This window comes from Rhineura floridana, chromosome 2 (assembly GCF_030035675.1).
Source record: "Rhineura floridana isolate rRhiFlo1 chromosome 2, rRhiFlo1.hap2, whole genome shotgun sequence".
NCBI classification, from domain to species: domain Eukaryota; kingdom Metazoa; phylum Chordata; class Lepidosauria; order Squamata; family Rhineuridae; genus Rhineura; species Rhineura floridana.
Genome location: NC_084481.1, coordinates 105,098,217 through 105,117,109, shown reverse-complemented (window position 1 = coordinate 105,117,109; position 18,893 = coordinate 105,098,217). Strand labels below are relative to the sequence as shown.

Below are 18,893 nucleotides of genomic sequence, written 5' to 3'. Positions count from 1 at the left end.
CTGTTCCTTATTTGATCTTTAAATGCTTCTGGGATGTTATTTAAATTGTATTTTGGCATTATGATTACTTTGGCCTTCTTCTTTAGCTTTACTGATTTTCGATATTACCGGTTCAGGATCTGTACCGCAGTCTACTCCTGCAGTCTTGTTTTCGCAGAAAGTATAGAAGTTTTCCATCTCTTGCTTCATATTATATAATAAATTTGATTCCTATATTGACCATTTGGTGATGTCCACGTGTACAGTCGTCTTTTCCGTTGCTTGAAAAATGTGTTTGCAGGAAACAAATTGTTGGCTTCACAGAATTCAATAAGTCTCTCTCCTGCTTCATTTCTACCTCCTAAGCCCCATTTTCCCACAATTTCTAGTTCTTCTTTGTTCCCTACTTTTGCATTCCAGTCCTTCATGATTATCATAGCATTCTGTTTGGGTGTGTGATCAATTTCTTCTTATACGTTTGCGTAAAATATCTCCATTTCCTCTTCTTCTGTGTTTGCCCTTGGAGTATAGACTTGGATGATGGTTATGTTGATAGATTTCCTGTTAAGTCTCACTGATATTACTCGCTCAGACCTAGCGTTATAGCTCCTAATTGCTTTTGCTACATCACTTCTCACTATTAGAGCTACCCTGTTTCTTCTTAATGTATCATTTCCTGCATAAAATACATTTTTGGTTGCCTGATTGAAAGTTTCCCATACCCGTCTATTTTAATTCACTTACTCCAAGTATTGTAGTATTGATATGTTCCATTTCTTTCTTGACAATTTCTGACTTTCCCTTGTTTGTTTGTTTGTTTGTTTATTTATTTATTCATTTATTTATTGCACTTGTATACCGCCCCATAGCCGAAGCTCTCTGGGCAGTTTACAGCAATCAAAAACATTAAAACAAATACACAATTTAAAAACATATTTTAAAAACAATTTAAAACACAATTTTAACATTCAGAACAATATAAAAACAATTTAAAAACACATCCTAAAATGCCTGGGAGAAGAGGGAAGTCTTGACCTGGTGCCGAAAAGATAACAGTGTTGGCGCCAGGCGCACATCATCAAAAAAATCATTATATAATTTGGGGGCCACCACTGAGAAGGCCCTCTCCCTTGTTGCCAGACTCCCAGCTTCCCTTAGGCACCCGGAGGAGGGCCTTTGTTCTTGAACGTAGTGTACGGGTTTGTTCGTATCGGGAGAGGCGTTCCATCAGGTATTGTGGTCCCAAGCCGTGTAAGGCTTTATAGGTCAAAACCAGCACCTTGAATCAAGCTCAGAAATACAGGCAGCCAATGCAAGCGGGCCAGAATTGGTTTTATATGTTCGGACCATCTGGTCCCTGTTACCAATCTGGCCGCTGCATTTTGCACAAGCTGCAGTTTCCGAACCGTCTCCAAAGGCAGCGCCACGTAGAGTGCATTGCAGTAATCTAATTTGGAGGTTACCAGAGCATGGACAACTGAAGCCAGGTTATCCCTGTCCAGATAGGGACATAGTTGGGCCACCAACCGAAGTTGGTAGAAGGCACTCTGTGCCACCGAGGCTACCTGAGCCTCAAGTGACAGAGATGGTTCTAGGAGAACCCCCAAGCTACGAACCCGCTCCTTCAGGGGGAGTGCAACCCCATCCAGGACAGGTTGGACATCCACCATCCGGTAAGAAGAACCACCCACTAACAGCATCTCAGTCTTGTCTGGATTGAGGCTCAGTTTATTAGCCTTCAACCAGTCCATTGTCGCAGCCAGGCACCAGTTCAGCACATTGACAGCCTCACCTGAAGAAGATGAAAAGGAGAAATAGAGCTGCGTGTCATCAGCATACTGATGGCAATGCACTCCAAAGCTCCGGATGACCGCACCCAACTGTTTCAATGTAGATGTTGAACAGCATGGGGGACAGAACTGACCCCTGTGGAACCCCATACTGGAGAGTCCAGGGTGCCGAGTAATGTTCCCCAAGCACCACCTTCTGGAGGCGACCTGCCAAGTAGGAGTGGAACCACCGCAATGCAGTACCTCCCACTCCCAACTCAGCCAGTCTCCCCAGAACGATACCATGGTCGATGGTATCGAAAGCCGCTGAGAGATCAAGGAGAATCAACAGAGTCACACTCCCCCTGTCTGTCTCCTGACAAAGGTCATCATACAGGGCGACCAAGGCTGTTTCCGTGCCAAAACCAGGCCTGAAACCCGACTGAAATGGATCCAGATAATCGGTCTCATCCAAGAGTGTCTGGAGCTGGCCTGCAACCACTCGTTCCAGGACCTTGCCCAGGAATAGAACATTTGCTACCACCCTATAATTAAGATTTTCTGGGTCCAGGGAGGGCCCTTCGGGAGAGGTCTCACTACTGCCTCTTTCAGGCAGCCAGGGACCACCCCCTCTCGCAGAGAGGCATTAATCACTTCCCGGGCCCAGCCGGCTGTTCCATCCCTGCTAGCTTTTATTAGCCAAGAAGGGCAAGGATCCAGCACAGAAGTGGTTGTATGAACCTGTCCAAGCACCTTGTCAACGTCCTCAAGCTGCACCAACTGAAACTCATCCAAGAAATTGGGACAAGGCTGTGCTCTGGATACCTCACTTGATTCACCTGCTATAACACTGGAGTCTAAGTCCTGACGGATGCTAAAGATTTTATCCTGGAAGTGCCTAGCAAATTCATTACAGCGGGCCTCAGATGGTTCTACCATGTCCCTGGGGCCAGAGTGTAATAGCCTCCGGACAATTCTGAAGAGCTCCACTGGGCGGCAGATTGATGATTTGATAGTTCATGATGATTGTTCATGCTTCTCATAGTCCATGTTCCTGTTGTGTACATTGTACAATTCCGGACTCTCACAACTGTGCACTTCAGCCTCTGGGCTTCCGTTCAGCTTTGACCCAGTGGCATCATTGGTCGCAGCTCTACTTGTACTTGCCCGTTGTTCTTCCCCAGTAACTCAGTGAGTGCCTTCTGACCTGGGGGGCTCATCTTCCAGCACTATCTCATGTTGCATTTTGGATACTCTGTTCATAGTGTTTTCATGGTAAGAGGTATTCAGAGGTGGTTTACCATTGCCTTCCTCTGAGTCTGGATGCATCTTAGTCTGGTGTCTCAGCTTTGACCATTCCGCCTTGGGTGCCCCTGCTAGGAGTCTAGCCTCTTGGTCTAAACTCCTGATGGCATTGCTCTGAGCTTCTTTGATACTCTCAAACCCTCTCACCATGTTAAGGTGTGCATCCTAGAGGGGGTGAAAAACATGGTATATCTAAAATTGTGATGGCAACAGACCATAGAATGTTGCGTACAATAACACAAACAACATACACTCAAATATGAATTTACCATATATTCTTTCCCATTCTCTAGTTGACTGAAGTAAAAAAAATGAAGCAGACTGTACAGAGGGAGTTGAAAGGCTATAATCTGATTCTGATACTTATTTGGCTCTTTTGAATGCTAAGACAGTTCTAATGATCCATGGACTGTTCCTCAGTTTATCCTTTTTGCAAAAGAAAAAGCAAGGGCAAGAATGTCTGTGCTGCCGAAATGGGATTTGGAGGGTTCAGAGACCATGTTGATCAGGTGCTGCTTGATGACTATGACAACAAAGTCCCAAAGGTATCGGAAACCCTCTCCACAGTAACTCAGAAGCAGGGCTTTTAGCGTGGCTGCCCCTGTTCGACGGAACAGTGTCCCTGTTGAGACATGACAGGTGCCTACTGCCCGTGCTCAACAACTGAAGATATTTTTGTTCCAACAGGCCTTCCCAGCTTGCTGAATAGATCTCTGCCATGGGTGTCTATTTGGTATTGTTTTTTATCTGCTGTTCTCTGTGTTGTTTTAAACTGGTTTTTAGCTGTTTTTATTGCATTTTGTATATTGCCTTGGGGCATGTGTAGAAGGCAACTGAGAGAGAAATAAATAACAAAGTTTTTTTTAAAAAACTTACACTAGTGCACACCCTGTTCTGTTGTAATGGCAGTGGGCCATATATTACAAGAAGGTGGCCTTATGTCACCAATCTGAGTGATGTGACAATTTCATTAATCAGTTCATACCTCACAGGCAATTGCAGTGGAAGCTAGAAATACTGTAAACCGCCCAGAGAGCTTCGGCTATGGGGCGATATATAAGTACAATAAATAAATAAAATAATAAAACTACAAAATGGAAGAGCAGCAGGTAAATGCAGGAATGCAATGGTTTTGGGAGTAATAGCATTTGAACTCTTGAAAATAAGTGAGTGAGTTAATGGTGTCCATAAAGGAAAAAAAGGTTGATGTGGAAGAATCTTTTGGTAGAAGGGAAGATAAGGCAAAATAAAAAAAGTGTGGTATGACTGTGTGGAATACTGTTCTCACGTGAAAATTGCTATCTACATTATTTATGGTGGTAAATGGGGTCTAGAAAAGCTCTAGTGGTGTCCCAGGAAGTTTGTCTTTCATTTTAAGATCACTTTAGAGAGCCTGTAAGGTGAATGAATGGGAAGCAAGTGAAACCAGTTCAACTGTCTCACTTGAGAAGAACTTGAACAGGCAGCTGGAAGAGCCACACAACTTCTGCATGAATTGTTTCCTGGCGTGCCAGTTTCTTCAATAGTGGAGAAAATCTTCAAGAACAATTAGTTTCCAGAGGGATATCCATGTGAGTCTTTTGCGTCAAAAGTACAATAACTAATAAAAGCTTGAGGGATAAAAACATCCTATAGGAACACCAGCTGATTGACTATAGTATATTAACCAGGGTGAATGTTCGTTTTGAAGGGAGAGAGATGCTATATCTGAGATGAAGTTTTCACATTCTTTTTTTTTTATTTATTCCTCTGACTTCAGAAGGACTGTCCAGGTTACATGGCCCGGATTCTGTTTTTGTTATGCCTATATGTCATTTGCATTTTAGAGACTCTGCTTTATACTAAATCAAAGCATTCATGACCTGATAGTATTGGAATCCAGTTAGTTGTGTGCTGCATGTGCTCTTAGAATTCTAAGTAGAGAAATGAAAGCTGAGTAAACTTCTCCCAGCTACCTTGTTTTTTGTTTGAAACCTCCTGGAAAGCAGCTAGGTTTACTTAGACTGTGTCGCATGACATGAAATTAGGTGGTAATGGCTTACAATCAGAGTGGGAAGGGACCAGAGGACCATCCAGTTCTTGCACTCCAGCCCCACCACAGATCAGCCTACACAATCCAGACCATAGTATGCCAGAGTTGGAGAGTAAGTGCATCATGCTAATAGAACACATGGTTTCCTATGCCCTGAGCAACAACTCTAAGGTGCATTTTATTGGGAAAGGTGTACAGAACCCCCCTGCTCGATTTTGATGTACTAACACAGCCTTTCCCAACTAGTGGTCCAACAACATCTGGTGGCCCACAATTCCCATCATTCCTGACCATTGGCAATGCTGGCTGAGGCTGATGGGAGTTGTGGTCCAGCAACACCTGGTGGCCCACTAGTTGGGAAAGGCTGTACTAACACCAATTCACTACCACATGATGTAGCGATGGCCACCGACTTGGACAGCTTTATAAGGGGATTAGACAATCATGGAGGATAAGGCTATCGGTGGTTACTAGTCTTTATGGCTGTGTACTGCCTCCAGTGTCTGAGGCAATATGCCTCTGAATACCAGTTGATGGGGGGTCATGAGGACGAAGAGTGCTGTTGTGCTCATGTCTTGCTTGTGAGTTTCCCATGGGCATCTGGTTGGCCACTGTAGGACAGGGTGCTGAGCTAAATGGGTCTTGGCCTGATCCAGCGTGGCTTTTCTTACATTCTTAACGGGGCGCCAATGAAGGCTTCCTTCGTGGCACAAATAGAAGCTGGGAGAACAATTTTTGTCAGAGCCTTGGTAGGGGTAGGGTTGAAACTCTCCCCCCAGTTGCTATTTACATAACAAAAATGTGCAGGCTAATTGCATTCATGCAATCAACTTAACTGGCCTTTAGCATTTCTATAGCTTTTGTAATTGAACATGATGCAAGCAGTAGCCCAGCCTTTCCCCAGTGCATGCACGGTTTGATCTGAAAAGGCTGCTTTGCTGCCAATGAATTATTTTTTTTAAACAATGCATGATGAAAGACAGATATTCTGTAGTATTTGTAGGCCTGTGACTGAAAGATTACTGCTTAGTTAAGCTTAGAAAGCTGTTAGGGCTATTTATGGTGTGTAAGGATTAAATCTTTTGAAAAGCTCTTCCACATCATTGTACTACACATAGAGGCACATAGAGTACAGGTTTGACTATGGTGGTGTAAATGTGTTGCACGCCATATCTCAAATGTGTTTGAAATATTTTGTGTTGCTAATGGATTCTGTAATGCTGAGTCAAATTCCTATACGCTCCTTTCGGCACTGCTTGGCATCCCATTCTCCTCCCAGGGCAAATATTGATTCTGATTGTTCCTCATCTTGAAGTCTTGGTTGTTTTTGCTCATCCTATAGGAGTAGGTCACTTCTGCATTTGAAAATGCGTCAAGTTTGGGTTTTTTATTTTGCAGTCTTTATTTTGCCTTTATTAAATTTTGCCTTTTTAAAAAACGTAACAGTAGAAGAGGGAAAAAGAAATCCACAATAAATTCATAAACAATACAAACTTACTCAATATTAAATCAAATAAATTTTACATTTTTATAGGGTTCACAATAAAGTAAATAGTTTGGCATTCTTTTGTGTGTTGTTGGACAACCCCCCCCCCTCAATTTCTCAATAAAAAGATTCTTTGGCTGCCTGTTGTCTTTCATTCTCATTACGTTATTTACTGTTATTTGTTACATTTATACCCTGCCCTTCTTCCCAATAGGAGTCCAGGGCAGCAATTTTACTGTATGGACCACCTCCCAAACCCTTAAAACCAAGTCATCTGATGTCAAGAGTCCTTGCTTTTTCCCAGTTATAACAAATCATTATACAGGCAGCTTTTAAAAGATGTGTTAACTATTTCTCTGTCATTCGGTAAAACCAAATCTTTTACATAACCAAATAGTACAACTAATGGATCTGCTGTGTTTGTGTACGTTACAATGGCTGTGAAGGCGGATGAAGGCTGCAGCAAATAAAAGACTTCCAATCATCATGGTATCCATGCCATTGGATCAAAGCCTTTTTCTGTCAAGATTGTGTGTTGATTGTTGTGGGCCGATCTCCCCACATAAAACAAATTCACGCACAGGCGTCTTCCAATCAAAATAAAACAAAACAAAAGCCCCTTGGTGAATGGTGACAGCGGTAGGACTGAAATTCGGAAGCCAATAGTCATGGACCGGCACATGGGCGGCGGATACAGATTCAGTCGTCCTGGCTCAAGGACCAAGGCAGTTGAGTAGTTCGGCAGCTATATCCATGACTGAGCAGTCCTATTCAGGATCCACTCTGCTCACCTCATATGGGAAGGGGCTAGAAAAGATGCCCTAAACATAGTCTGCCCCATCTCTCCCTGACTGGATTACTGTGTCCAGTGGGGTCACCACTTAGCAGTCCCAAAAGACAATTGAATTTTGGAACATGGAATATACAAACATTGCTGGACAAAGCAGATAGTGAACGTCCTGAATGCAGGACTGACATCATGGCGAGGGAGTTGAGATGTTTTAATATTGACATAGCACACTCCAAGAAACTTGAAGAGCAGGAGAAGGGCAATTGAAGGAAGAAAAAGGAGGTTATACCTTCTTCTGGAAAGGACTACCTGAACAAGAATGACAAATACATGAGTAGGCTTTGATATTCAAAATAATCTTGTGAAGCTCTTGTCAGAAGTTCCTATTGGCATTAATGAACAGCTCTCAACTCTCCGGTTAAAACTCGCCAAAAACCAGCAGGCAACTATTGTAAGTGCTTATGCACCAACATTAGATGCTGATGAAGACATCAAGGAAAATTTTTATACCCAGCTGGACACCATCATATCAGAGATACCTAAGGAGGATAAAATTATCTTCCTGGGTATTTCAGTGCAAGAGTTGGGCATGATTTTGATTTATGGCCAGCAACCATTGGGAAACAAGGAGTTGGCAATAGCAACCTGAATGGAATTCTACTTCTGACTAAATGCACTGAGCATAATCTTGTTATTACAAACATGCTCTTTCACCAGAAAAATAAATTTAAAACATCATGAAAGCACCTTCGGTTGAAACACTGGCATCTCCTGGATTACGTAATTGTCCGTGCTAAAGATCGTCATGATGTACTCCTCACTAGGGCCATGACGAGTGCTGATGACTGCTGTACAGATCACCGATTAATTCAATCCACTATGGCAATTAATATTGTTTCTCAATGTAGACTCCAAGGAAGAAAACCAAGGCGTAGAATGAACATCCATGCCCTTCAAGATCCTATTAAGCGAGCTTGTTTTCAAACAATGCTTAAGAAATATCTACCTAAAGAAATCCCTGAAAACATTGAGGAACACTGGATTAAACTGAAAACTTCCATTATTGTAGCATGTGAACAAACTATTAGATACCAAACAAAGAAACACCAGGATTGGTTTGATGAAAATGATATTGAGATTGAACGTATCATCAGCAAGAAGAGGAAAGCCTTCCGGATATGGCAGAATGACATTGACTGTGCTGCTAAAAAGAAAATCTATGCCAGTGCAAAGGCTGAGGTTTAACAAAGAACTAGAGAACTTAAGAACACCTGGTGGATAAAGAAAGCTCAAGAAATCCAGTGTTTTGCAGATGCACATAACATACGGGGCTTTTTTAATGCCAGAAAGGCCATCTATGGACCAACAAATTACGGTACAAATCCCTTACGTTCAGTGGATGGTACCAAACTTCTTAAGGATAAAGAATCTATTACACTGGGTTGGAAAGAGCATTACCACGGCCTTCTTAATCGTAACTCTATTGTGGCTGGTGCGGTCTCGCACATTCCACAAAAACAAACTAGAGATGAGCTTGCAGTATCCCCTGATTTGGATGAAGTCAGTAAAGTCATTAATCAAATGAAGAATAACAAAGCTAGTGGACCTGATGGGATACCTGCTGAAGTCTTTAAAGAAGGTGGGCCTGAACTTACACAACAGCTTCATAAGCTTATTGAAAAGATCTGGATGAGGGAGGAGATCCTGGAAGACTTTAGGGACGTCATCATTATCACTCTTTTTAAGAAGGGTGATGGAACAGATTGTGCAAACTATCGAGGCATCTCTCTTCTTGCTATTCAAGGATCCTTGCAAATTGCCTCCTACCTATCTCAGAAGATATTCTCCCCAAATCTCAAAATGGTTTCTTTCCTTCCAGGGGGACAGTGGCCATGATCTTCAATGCACAACAGCTTCAAGAAAAATGCCGGGGGCAAAACCAATCCTTTATATATGGCATTTATTGATTTGACTAAGGCCTTTGATAATGTGACTTGAACTGCTCTCTGGACCATCCTTCTGAAAATTGGATAACCTGATAAATTTGTGAATATTTTTCAACTCCTTCATGACAACATGACAGTGACAATTTTGGATAACAATGGCTTTCAGAGCGACCCATTCAGAGTCAGATCAGGTGTAAAACAGATGCGTCATTGCTGTGACCTTATTTGCTATTTTCATGGCTATGATTCTACACCTTATTGAGGGGAAGCTTCCTACTGCTGTGGAAATCATATATCAAACAGATGGAAAGCTTTTTAATCTCAGTAGGCTGAAAGGAAAAAGTAAGGTAATTACAACCTCTGTCATAGAACTTCAATATGCCGATGATAATGTAGTCTCTACACATTCAGAGAAAGATCTTCAAACTATCCTAAGTGTCTTTGCAGAAGCATATGGAATGCTTGGGCTATCGCTTAATATCAAAAAAACCAAAGTCCTTCATCAGCAAGTACAAGCTAGTCCCTGTAGCACCATCAATCCAACTTAATGGTGCAATGCTGGAGAATGTTGATAACTTATCTTGGCAGCCATCTCTCTGTAAAAGCTGACATCGATGCTGAAATTCAACATCGTCTGAGTGCTGCATTCTCCTGAATGAAGTGTAGAGTGTTCGAGGATCGGGATATTTGCAGGGAGACCAAAATGCTTATTTACAAAGCCACTGTACTACCGACCTTCTTACTGTATGCCTGTGAAATATGGACCATTTATAAACCCCACTCCCAATTTCTTGAGAGATTCCACCAATGCTGCCTCCGAAAAATTCTGCAAATTATTTGGGAAGATAGATGGACTAATGTTAGCGGTTTGGAATAAGCAAAGACCACCAGTGTTGAAACAATGATACTTCAACATCAGCTTCACTGGACCTGCCGTGTTGTTCGAATGCCTGATTACTGTCTTCCAAAGCAGACACTTTACTCCCAACTTAAGGATGGAAAATGGAATATCGGTGGACAGCAAAAGAGGTTTAAAGATGTTCTTAAAGATAATCTTAAAAAATGTAACATGAGCATCGAGAAGTTTTGGCCCATGAGTGTCCCAATTGGAGGTCAGCTATTATCAAAGGTGCTATGGACTTTGAAGAAGCACGAGTACAGGGGAAAAGGGACAAATGAGCTAAGCGGAAGACACGTCAAGCAAATCCTCATTGCAACTGTCTTTCATCTGGAAACGTATGTCCTCACTGGGAGGCTGTGCAGATCTAGGATTGGCCTCTACAGTCACTTACTGACCCACCGTTAAAGACCTTATCTTGGAAGACAGTCGTACTCGGTCACGAGTGATCACCAATGAATGAATGAATGAATGGATCTGCTGATAATTCATATCCTATTATGGTCTCAATTTCTTTTGTTATGGTTGTCCAAATAGTTCATATTTTTTAGTAAGACCAGAATATATGATACATATCAGCATTTATTTCCTTACATCTCTGACATGTATTATTTGACCCTGAATAAATATGATTAAGCCTTGTGGGTGTCAAATATCCTTAATTTTATTGTAAGATCCCATCCTTAAGTAATTTACCAAGCTCGATTAGTCTATAGTTTTTCCATAAATAAATTTTTTCTGTTAGGTCATCATCTTCTATTTCCCCATTATAATATACAGCTGTGAGTAGGAAAATGTATCATGAGTTCTACTTGATATCACAGCTATAGATTTCACTTATTTTTGTGATGTTTATTTTAGAATTCTTGACCCAGTTATATATTCACAAAAAGAGCAAAGTTTGTCAACTCTGTAAATACCTTGAAAATGGAGCATTTAAATATGCCCATTTAAAAATCTGTTTTGTTTCTGAACTGTTAGTGCTTATTGACTATCCTGCAACAGTAAAAGTTGGGAATGTTAAATTGCAAGTTGAAGTGGTTGAAATCCTGGGGGAGGGGAAGTGAAACCCAGTGGTAGAACACACATCTTCATGCAAAAGTTTCAAGATCAGTCCCTGCCATTTTCAGATAGGGCTGTACAAGCCTGGAGAGCCTCAGCCAATCAATATAGACTGTTCTGAACTAATTGGACAATGGGCTGATTTGTTGTAAAGTAGCTTCCAGTATTGCTAAGGGCCAGATTCCATAGTTCTGAATACACATTGAAATGTGGACCCGGTTTGGGTGCCTAATAAAGAGGTAGTTCATGTCTCCTTATGTGTCTCAAATTTCAGTGTTTTGGTGCCATTATCATTCCACTGCAAAATCTTCAAATAGAATGTTAGAGGATGTAATGTCCATATGCACTGTAAACTCTTGCTTCTGAGTGGAGGCGTGGTGTTAAGCATAATTAAGCATAGTTTACTTGCTAGTTTTTATATTGCTGTTTCCACAAGTATGCCTATGTGAAATCAAAAAGACAGTAAGAGCAAAGTTCTGGCCTAATTACACCTGCAATTACTTAAGGCTGAAATGGTTTGTAGGCTGATATGCAAGGCTTAACACCATGCCGCTGCTCAAAAACGTATTCTCTTCCTCCACCACCACCACTACTTTTTTGGTATAACTTTTTCTCCCCTTGGGTATCATGGACTAATTTCTGCCATACATAAATTAGTTAATTTAATTTTTTTTAAGGTGCAACAGGACCTTCATTGTTTTTGTAGCCACAAATTAACATGGCTACCCACCCTCTGGAAGTTGAATTCATGATCTGTCTCTTGCAACAATTTATTCTCTGCTCTTTAAGACGCTGCAGGCACTTAAACCCAAGAAAGCCAGATGTGTCTTTCAGAGTCTGAATCCAGACACAGAGCAAGTTGCTCCTTTTTGCATTGTAAATGCTAGCTAGAAACATTATGGCATGTGGCAAGCCTGTGATATGTTATCATTTTTACATTTATATCCCACCCTTTCTCCTAAAGAAGCCCAGGGCAGAAAAAACAAAAGTGATAAAACAATACAGTTAAAATAAAAACATATTTAAAACATATAAAAATATCTAACAACATGTAAAACAATCACATATATAGAGGAGCAGATTATGGAAGTCACACGAGAGTGGGCTGCCTGTCTCACACATGGGAACAAAATTCTGCCTTTTCAGTATCCTGCCTGTCTTTTGTGATGATGTTGCTGGTTGGAAAGAAGATGTGCAAATTCTGTTTCCAAATGGATTATATTGCCTATAAAGAATATTTTAATCCTTCGTAATGAGATTGACATATTTTTAGGGATTTCTCTTAGGTATTAATGTCCTAAATCTGCCTTCCCACCCTGTTTTTTGCTTACACTTTAAGCAAGCAGTGTGAACAACCCACAGAGAGTCTTAAACTATCAAAACTATGGGGAATGGAATGAAAAAAAGATTTTCTGACAATAGTGGGTTTAATACTATGCATGTTTCCCCAGGTGCTACGGAGGTGACTATAAAGCTCCTCTATTCCCGTGGTGGGATAATTCTGCTCCCTGGACAGCAGCAAAATTCATTCTGCAGTATTTTAGCCAAGGAAGCAAAATAGGAGTTCAAGTTATCTCCTGTGCTGTTTGTATGTGTAAGTATAGATTTCCAAGAGAGTTAAGAAAATACTCTAAACACCGTCGTGTATAAAGCCATGAGCCTAATTAGGTCCACCCAGGCCTCCCCATTTGGCCTGCAAGTCAGTTTTGGCCATGCCACATCCACCTGCCCTTCACCTGACATCAGTTGTGGGGCAGATGAAGATGTGGCTGGGCTGAAAGGGGTTGATTTCAAACTGCACAGGCAAAAACAGGTCACTAGATCAGCCACTCAAGGCCTTCTCGCAATCCTGCCAACCAAAACAGCTAGGTTGGTGGGTACTAGGGAGAGAGCCTTTTCTGTGGTGGCCCCCACTCTCTGGAACTCCCTCCCATGTGACCTTCGACATGCCCCTTCCCTAGAGGTATTCTGCAAGGCCCTGAAGACGTGGCTTTTCCAACAGGCCTTTGAGGTCCTTGGGAAGGGTAAATCTTCATGATTTTACCATCTGTCATATGCTGTTAATATAAATGCTTTTATATGTATTGACTGTCCAGTATTTTGTCTACTGTTATTAACATGACTGCAATTGATATTGTTGTATTGTTGTATTTTATCTCATTTTAATGTACGTCGCCTAGAGTGGCTATTTGCCAGATAGGCGACAGACAAATTAAATATTATTATTATTATTATTACTTGATATCAAGTAATTGACAGGTGGGTGGCCCCATGGGGGGCAGGATCCAGCCCAATGGCCAGATCCACTTTTCCACTCCTGAAGTATATTATCTGCTGCTGGCTTAGACTAGTAGTTACAGATAATATCTGAAGAGTTTGGGGTGGCCCGTAACCTGACAATGGGTGGTAGGGAAGAGGAATGGAATAATGGGAATATGAAAGGAGGTGGTTGTTGTTGTTATATGCCTCCAAGCTGACTACGACTTATGGTGACCCTATGAATCAGTGACCTCTAAGAGCATCTGTCATGAACCACCCTTCTCAGATCTTGTAAGTTCAGGTCTGTGGCTTCCTTTATGGAATCAATCCATCTCTCATTTGGCCTTCCTCTTTTTCTACTCCCTGCTGTTTTTCCAAGCATTATTATCTTTTCTAATGAATCATGTCTTCTCATTATGTGTCCAAAGTATGATAACCTTAGCTTCATCATTTTAGCTTCTAGTGAGAGTTCTGGTTGAATTTGTTCTAACACCCAATTATTTGTCTTTTTTGCAGTCCATGGTATCCGCAAAGCTCTTCTCCAACACCACATTTCAAATGAGTTGATATTTCTCTTATCTGCTTTTTTCACTGTCCGACTTTCACATCCATACGTAGAGATTGGGAATACCATGGTCTGGATGATCCTGACTTTAGTGTTCAGTGATACATCTTTACATTTGAGGACCTTTTCTAGTTCTGTCATAGCTGCCCTCCCCAGTCCTAGCCTTCTTCTGATTCGTGGACTGTTGTCTCCATTTTGGTTAATGATCGTGCCAAGGTATTGATAATCCTTGACAAGTTCAATGTCATTGTCGACTTTAAAGTAGTTAGGGATAAAGGATATAATGGTGAAATTAGTACCTATTTTCTGAATTCCTTTTGTCACCAAAACACCCGCAAATGGGATCCAGATTAGGACAGGACTGGGTGTTAGGTGTTTTGATTGCACAGTTTTGCTTGTGCTATTTACTTGATTTTTGGCTGCTCACTGGTTCTCAGCCTGGCCTAGCCCACCTTATAGGGTAGTTGGAGTAAAATATGGGGGAGCAATGTACACTGCCCTGAACTCCTTGGAGGTAGGGAAAGATACAAGCATAACAAAGCATAGTGTGCTGGGTACTTCTAGATAGTTTCCAACTTCTCTCTCTCTCTCTCTCTCTCTGTCCCCCCCCCACCATCTTAAATATCTTTTTAGTGATGATTTCATCAACTTCTAGAATAATAATAAAATGCCAGACTGAAACAGTTTTATTTTGGAGGTCACAAGTATAGCCCTTATTGGCAGTAAAAGGAGAAAAAACAGCAGGGGAAAGACGGCTGCTATTGTTGCTGTTTGGGTGCATTTTAATTGTCTGTTTTGTCTGTTGTGTGTATGAATGAGATTGTGTGGACGTGTTTGTGTATATTTATGTGTATTTTTATGCGTTGTTGTGTGAATGTGTTTGTTTGTATTTAAATATTTTTAAAATGTGCCTTGGAGAGCATGCTTTGTATTTAACGGGGGGGCTTCCGGGGGCCCCAATTAGCGTAGTGATGGGTAATGGGAGGTATGGCGCTAGGAGGAGAACGTGCCAGGTAAGGGGAACTCGCCCCAGACAAGTTGTGTCTGTGCCTTGTTCTGGTTCTCCTCAAGACCACAGAACTGCTGGTTGTTCTATCAGCCAGCCCTTAGATCTCCAGGTGCTGCTTTTGAATGCCAGGTCGGTATATAATAAAACCTCCCTTGTCCATGATTTAATTGTGGATGAGGGTGCCGACCTGGCGTGTATAACCGAGACCTGGGTGGGTGAGCAGGGAGGAGTTGCCCTCTCTCAGCTTTGCCCACCTGGATATACGGTGCAGCACTATGGCAGATCTGAGGGCCGGGGAGGCGGGGTCGCTGTGGTCTATAGGAGTATTTTCTCTCTCACGAGGCATCCTGTCCAGATGACGACTGGTCTAGAGTGCCTCCACCTTGTACTGGGCCAAGGAGACAGACTGGGAATCTTGTTGGTGTACCGCCCACCTTGCTGCCCAACAGCTTCCCTAGCTGAGCTGACAGAGATAGTCTCGGAGGTGTTGTTGAGGTCCCCCAAACTTGTGGTGTTGGGGGATATCAACATTCATGCCGAGACTGTCTTATCTGGAGCGGCTCAGGACTTCATGGCCTCCATGACAACCATGGGGCTGTCTCAATTTGTTACTGGCCCAACGCATGTGTCGGGTCACACTCTTGATTTGATCTTCGCCACTGGTCATGGAAATGGTGATCTGGAGGTGGGGTATTTTTCATCTACTCCATTGTCATGGACAGATCACCGCCTGCTGAGTTTTAGACTTACGACGACTCTTTCCCTCTGCAAGGGTGGGGGACCTATTAAGTTGGTCCGCTCCCGGAGGCTTATGGATCCTATGGGTTTTCAGAGGGTTCTGGGAGTTTTACCAGCTGATAGTACTGGTGCTCCTGTCGAGGCCTTGGTCGAACTGTGGAATACAGAGATGGCCCGGGCTATCGACATGATCGCTCCCGCGCGCCCTCTTCGATGCAGAGCTCATACAGCTCCGTGGTATACCCCGGAGCTGAGAGTGATGAAGCAAGAGAGAAGGAGGCTGGAGTGCAGATGGAGACGAACTCCAGACGGATGCAATTATGCTTTGGTAAGTGCCTCTACTAAGTCGTACATAAAAGCGGTAAGGGCGGCGAAGAAGTCCTACTTCGCTGCCTCTATCAAGACATCTCTCTGCCGCCCAGCAGAGCTTTTTAGGGTTGTACGAGGACTCTTACATTCTGGTCCTCAAGATACCATTGAAACATCTGAAGCTTGCTGTAATGACATTGCAGGGCACTTCCAAAATAAAATCGCATGCATCCGTAGGGACCTAGACTCTGATGTTACGACAGATGAATCCATTGAAGTGTCCAGAACACAGTCTTGTCTTTCATTATTGGATGAGTTTCAGTTGGTGCAGCTTGAGGAAGTGGACAAGGTGCTTGGAATGGTGCGGGCGACCACGTCTGCTCTAGATCCTTGTCCATCTTGGCTGGTCAAGGCTAGCAGGACTGGTACCACCGGCTGGGCCAAGGAAGTGATAAATGCCTCCTTGAGTGAGGGAGTAGTCCCTGGTAGCCTCAAGGAGGCAGTAGTGAGACCTCTTTTGAAGAAACCTTCCTTAGACCCAGATAACTTGAACAATTATAGACCGGTGGCAAATATCTCCTTTTTGGGCAAGGTTCTGGAGCGGGTGGTTGCCAATCAGCTCCAGGTGCTCTTGGATGAGACCGATTATCTGGATCCGTTTCAATCCGGTTTTAGGCCTGGTTTTGGCACTGAAACAGCCTTGGTCGCCCTGTACGATGACCTCTGTCGGGAGAGGGACAGAGGGAGTGTGACTCTGTTGATTCTCCTTGATGTCTCAGCGGCGTTTGATTCCATCGACCATGGTATCCTTCTGGGGAGACTCGCGGAGTTGGGAGTTGGAGGCACTGCTTGGCAGTGGTTCCGCTCCTACTTGGCGGATCGTCGCCAGAAGGTAGTACTTGGGGAACATTGCTCGACACCTTGGACTCTCCATTGTGGAGTCCCTCAGGGGTCGATTTTCTCCCCCATGCTTTTTAACATCTACATGCAGCCTCTGGGTGCTGTCATCAGGAGTTTTGGAGTGCGTTGCCACCAGTACGCTGATGACACGCAGCTCTATTTCTCCTTTTCATCTTCTACAGGTGAGTCTGTGGATGTGCTGAATCATTGCCTGACTGCGATAATGGACTGGATGAGAGCTAATAAACTGAGACTCAATCCAGACAAGACTGAGACACTGTTGGTAAGTGCCTCCCCTGCCCAGATGGTGGATGTTCACCCTGTTCTAGATGTTCCTTGAAGGAACAGGTTCGTAGTCTGGGAGTTCTTTTCGATTCTTCCTTGTCTCTTGAGGCGCAAGTGGCCTCGGTGGCAAGGAATGCGTTCTACCACCTTCGGTTGGTAGCCCAGCTACGCCCCTATCTGGACAGGGATGACCTCGCCTCCGTTGTTCATGCTCTGGTAACTTCTAGACTGGATTACTGTAATGCGCTCTACGTAGGGCTGCCCTTGAAGACAGTTCGGAAGCTTCAGCTAGTGCAAAACGCGGCTGCCAGACTGCTGACGAGGACCAGCCGGTCAGCACATATAACACCTGTTCTGGCCCGTTTGCACTGGCTACCTATTTGTTTCCGAGCCAGATTCAAGGTGCTGGTTTTGACCTATAAAGCCTTACACGGCGTGGGACCGCAATATCTTGTGGAACGCCTCTCCCGCTATGAACCTACCCGGTCACTTCGCTCAGCATCTAAGGCCCTCGTCCGGGTACCAACCCATCGAGAAGCCTGGAGGACAGTTACTTGATCTAGGGCCTTTTCTGTAGTGGCCCCCGAACTGTGGAACAGCCTCCCCGAAGAAGTACGCCTGGCGCCTACGCTTCTATCTTTTCGGCGCCAGGTTAAGACCTGGCTATGCTCCCAGGCATTTTAAGCGTTTATGTTATAATTTAAATTTTTTATTTTTTATTTTTTTCTTTAGTTGCTGCTTGTGTTTATTGTTTGTTGTCTGATTTTATTGTTGATATTTTGTATTTTAACCTTTTTGTACACCGCCCAGAGAGCCACTCGCTATGGGCGGTCTATAAATGAAACAAATAAATAAAATAAATAAAATAAAGAAGGCTTTAAATGAGGCAAATTCTGGATTAGTTGTGTTGCTATTGAGGAAGTTTTACTTTGCTGTGGGAATACCACTTACCATGAAAACCCTATTCATAGGGTCGCCATAAGTCGGAATCGACTTGAAGGCAGTCAATTTCATTTCCATGGGGTGGTGGTCAAGCAGTTATTTTCTTTTCTTACCCTTCCTTGGACCATCAACTGTGGATGTGGCTAAGTGGCAGTGGACAGATGTAGTGGATTGTGTTATGTGGTCGTTATGTGATTGTGTTATGTGGTGGACAGATGTAGTGTATTGTGTTATGTGGTGGTTATGACAGAAATGTCATTAGTGGTTTGTAGCTATTAGGATGATTTAATGTTCTAAGAGCTGCCCTTTAGGTTGTTTTCCCCAGGTAGTACGGTATGCCATCAGGAGAGTATTAGTGCCACCTAGTGTCCAAAGGTAGGAATGCATGGGAGTCAAGACTTCAGCTGCTCCTTCCAGCCTGAACCCAATCCATTCCTGCCTTTGTCCTAGGTTGGATCCTCCTGCTTTAGCTCTTGTGAGTTTGTTCCTGTACCTTGCTCCTTTACTGTGTTTTTGTGGGTTTTTTTAACACTCTTGTGTGTGTTTGATTTCATCCCTTGTTTGAAAGAAAGGAAGGAAGGAAGGTTTCCGTCGCTGCTGTCCTGCTCCACCTGACCTC

At 43.1% G+C, this 18,893-nt stretch overlaps 1 protein-coding gene across 15 annotated transcripts in view; it reads left to right on the top strand.

The window, feature by feature from the left end:
- Nucleotides 1–18,893, top strand: part of C2H11orf24 (chromosome 2 C11orf24 homolog) — a 57,805-nt gene that overhangs the window by 24,755 nt on the left and 14,157 nt on the right. For 10 of the 15 annotated variants that reach the window (XM_061609964.1, XM_061609969.1, XM_061609961.1 and 7 more), the window contains one exon: nucleotides 12,719–12,861. The exons of the other annotated variants lie outside the window; for them this stretch is intronic. The gene's annotated coding sequence lies outside the window, so the exon portion shown is untranslated. The remainder of the gene's footprint in view (nucleotides 1–12,718; nucleotides 12,862–18,893) is intronic. 15 annotated transcript variants of the gene reach the window in all.